The sequence below is a fragment of the Pteropus vampyrus genome, unplaced genomic scaffold (genome assembly GCF_000151845.1).
Source record: "Pteropus vampyrus isolate Shadow unplaced genomic scaffold, Pvam_2.0 Scaffold28, whole genome shotgun sequence".
NCBI classification, from domain to species: domain Eukaryota; kingdom Metazoa; phylum Chordata; class Mammalia; order Chiroptera; family Pteropodidae; genus Pteropus; species Pteropus vampyrus.
Genome location: NW_011888809.1, coordinates 6,006,128 through 6,010,154, shown reverse-complemented (window position 1 = coordinate 6,010,154; position 4,027 = coordinate 6,006,128). Strand labels below are relative to the sequence as shown.

General features: G+C 51.1%; 1 protein-coding gene across 1 annotated transcript in view; it reads right to left on the bottom strand.

Annotated features, from left to right (window-relative positions):
• OSR1 (odd-skipped related transciption factor 1) overlaps positions 1-3,687 on the bottom strand; it is an 11,305-nt gene extending 7,618 nt beyond the window's left edge. Inside the window, exon 1 of the mRNA XM_011356591.2 lies at positions 3,570-3,687. The gene's annotated coding sequence lies outside the window, so the exon portion shown is untranslated. The remainder of the gene's footprint in view (positions 1-3,569) is intronic.
• Positions 3,688-4,027: the final 340 nt, after the last annotated feature.

Below are 4,027 nucleotides of genomic sequence, written 5' to 3'. Positions count from 1 at the left end.
GGGGGGGGGCGGGAAGGAGGTAAAGAAAGTTATTTTCCTGGGACCCAGAATCTCCTGGGATTCCATCCTAATGAGCGGGCGCACTCTCTAACCACGTATTCATTTATTTCGGAAGGATGGATGGGAGTTTGGAGAGCTGAGCAGACACGCGAGGCAAGCTGCAAAGTTCGTCAGCTCCAGCACGTCTGAGTCCAAGGAGCTGGTTCAGGGAGAGTTGGGGACCTGAGAGGGGTCAGGGCCCCGGCTGCAAGAAATTCTGTTTTCACTCCCTGGCCTCAGGGAGAGTACCAACCAGTACCACTTTCTGGACTATTCAATTCTGGAAGCTGACCTTCAGCTGACCCCAGCCATGCCCCCTCCCTGCTACCTCTGTGGAACACCCAACCCTATGTTCGGGATGGTGGGGGAGGGATCGGGATTCATGCACTGCTCTCTGAGAATTTGCCACAAGATTACTGCTGAGTGACTCCTTAGTCCTTGGGGCTGGATCCTGGCATCAGCGGGTCTCTAGCAATTAGCACACTGGTACTGTGTCTCTGGAGAGGCACCACCACTATGTTGAGCTTTGGTCTAGAAGTCCGCTCTGACTTTTTTAGATCCTGGGCCTAGGGAAATGGTAATGGAAATGCGCCCCAAAAGACATAGCTGGAGGAAACCCTGTCTTACACATAGGCCTTTAGGACAGAACCTGCCCTAGGTGACGTTGGCTTGGGTGGGAGGAGGAAGACTCTGCACCGAGGGATTGCACTCACCCCCCTGCCACAGGTTAATGCTGGAGCAAGGGACCCCCATAAGTTTGCAACTGGAATCTTAGCACTGGCCAGGGCAAAGCCTCTTGGGAGTAGGAGGGAGCTGAGATCACTCCCTTCCCTGAGATAGAAAGGCAGCAAGTTCCAAGAGCAGGGGAAGGCCTGGAGGGAAGTCGGACAGGGCATTCCTTGGCTATACCTTGAGCCAGGGAATTTGCATGTCTCAGGGAGACAAAGCTTGGGTTACTTCCATTACCAGCAGCAAAGGAATCCAAGAGACATCTCTACAACAGGGCATCTGGCTTTCCAGACCACTTAGGAGATGTCCCCTGGGAAGAAGACATTCAGATGGCATGGAGCCTCCTGTGGTGTACAAATCTCATCTCCTGCTCAGAACTTCACAGAGGGCCATGATGTTTCCTGCACCTTTCCACTTTCCTTTTTCTTCTGAATCAGGGCCCTTGGCCAACAGTCCTCAGGATGTCTAGAAAACTCCAAGTAGTAGGGTCCTTAAAGACTCTCTTGGATCCCTAAAGAAAGGCCCATGCAACCTGGTGATTTAATGTGGCTTTCGCCAGGTTATCTGGAAAACTGATCCTGACTCAGGCCAAATCCTGAAACTTGGCTCTTGTGGGACAGGATGGGAAGCAAGTTTGGAGCTGGCCCCTCAAGGGCCAGCATCTCAAGCTTTGCCTCCCTGAGGAGTCCTCGCTTTCTTGCCTGGAGCTAGTCTGCAGGGCAGGACAGGACAAGGTGAGCCTTTTTCAGACACCTAGCTTCCACATCATTCCTTCCTAGGTCTCCAACAATGCACAAACCCAGAAATCCGGGATAACGAAATTCAAGATTTGCTAGTTGCTGAAGAGTTCTCCATCCCAATCCAAGCTCCCAAAGGGGCGACCCCAAAACTATGGCCTCAGTGTCCACCAGAGGTCAACCAGGTTCTGGTTCTTGGGGCGGGAAGGGAAAAGCCCAAGGAGCTGAGAACCCTTCTGTAGCTCTATTCAAGAGGGAGCAACAGTGAAGAAACGTCTGCATCCTATTTAAGAGAAATTAATCAGACGCTATGCAGGGTCTAGGGCGCGTCGCAGCGCCCTGTACTGCAGCTTGAATGGATTGAAGAGGGCAAGACCCAGGATACCTAAGAGCTACGAGAGTAATATTTGGTGAAGTCCTATTCGTTTAGGATTCGCAAGACTTAACGTTTCGAATTTGGTAAACGTCCTCAGTAGCTGGAACCCAACCGACCTACGTCCACGGAGCCCAGTGAAGGCGGCGACACTCCAGTCTGGACGCCCATGCCATTCCTGGGAGTCCCGTACACTCCGCCACACGCAGCTTCAGCCTGTGCTCAGGCTGAGCCTGCAGGCTCCAGCCGGCGACCAGACCCCGCGCAAACTCTGCCGGGCTCCTGCTGGCTCTCCCGCCCACCGCCCGCGGGTCGGAACCGCCGGCGCGGGAGGATTCCTAGCCTCGGCTGAGACCGAGCAGCCCTGGGCGAGGGTCCCTACAGTAGCGACAAGGCCTGCAGGTCCAGGTTACGCCCCCCAGTATGGATGGGGTCCCGCAGGGAGCGATCGCCTGGCGGGCGCGATCCTCCGGGTTATTGACCACACTGCGCCCAGTCCCGAAGAGAGCCCTCGCCACCGCCTTTTCCTGGGCACGCTTGGGGTGGTGACAGCTTCTGCTGGTCTACCCGCCCCAGTCTCAGACTTCTCCAGACTCCTGCTCCCTGGGAAGGAAAAGTACCTCAGCCTGTCTTCGGAGCGAATACTGAGCAGCATCCAGAAAAATTAACTAGAACGTGGCCTGTGTCGCTTTGGGCTCTTGTGGACCGAAAATGAACCCCACCTCTCCTTACTCTCCAGCCACAGAAAAGTGACTTCGTTTTTCTAATGGAGTTGACTTAGTTTAGCACTTGAGATTTTTTGCTTCCAACGCAAGCTTTCCGGTAAATGCATTGCGAACAACTGGGGGTCTGCTCATTAGACCCCCCTTTACGCATGTACAGAGGTTTCAAATAACCGGGAGATTTAGGTATCCCTCTGTAATCATTTAGATGATGGATTGTAATGGCTCAATAGTTCCTCTGGAACCATTACGATCAATCAGGTCAAAATCCAGCTTTGGGGGAAAGTTTTTAAGCATGGGAGGTAGGTAACACGACACACACACACACACACACACACGCACGCACGCACGCACACACACACACTTGTTCAGATAACACGCTCTGATAACGTACAAGCAACTCCAGGGTCTTGGGAGGATAAATCCCAGGTGAACGCAAGAGCGGGTGTTTATTGTGACAGCGAGAGGCAAGTTAGTGTCAAAACCGAAAGGGAAAGTGAACTGTTTTTCCAGGCAGTTCCCGTTTCGTAAGTTCTTTACGAGCATATGAGTATCGTGTAACTATTTGTCACCTTAATAAATGTAACCATACACACCCGCATGCATCTACCCTTGGCTTATAAGAAGAATATGTATGAAGCACGAAAATGCATGTGGAATTTCGTGAACTGTGGGCACACGTTCATCAGTCGAATGAAACGATAACGCCTTATGTTATGAGGATAGAATGTAAAATATATGTAAAAGGCGTGGTGACTTTTTACTTTTTGTACAAATGCGAGTTGTCAGAATTATTTTCGACACATCACAGATCTGTGTTCTAAGATTACTGAACTTTTCCTCGATCCAAATGCGAAAATGAATGTATTAGAAACGACGCAGTGTATAATCAAACTGAGGCTGATGAAGAAGAGTTATTGTAACTGAACTGGGTATCGTTAGGATGAAACCCTGGGGATAGAACCTTACCACATCCGCGGCGCTGCGTTTTTGAAGGGCTGCTTCTGCGGCGGTCGGCGCTGGAAAAACGAACCTTCGCGGTAATTAAACATTTCCAGACAGTGGAGGGTTATTATCTGCACAGCGATTTCCGGCGAGAGGGCTCCGGAGCAAGACTGGCTGCGAAGTTTGACCGAGAGATTCAGGGACGCAATCCTAAAGAAAACGCGCCACCTGCTGGTAAGCGAGGGACATCTCCCGGTGTCCCTTCCTTGAAAAGTCTCAAATCCAGGTATCCCTATTTAATCTTACCTGAGTGGTTTTTTTTTTAACTTTCTTTTCTAAGTCGCACACTTCGCCTTTACTCGGGTTAAACTATGCATACTCTTGCCCTTCCAAAGAGCAAGCAGAAGAGGAGTTCCCTTTTATCACGGGGCTTCTGTTTTCTCTGCCCCAAACCAGATTTGTGAGTTTGTTGCTTTGTTTTG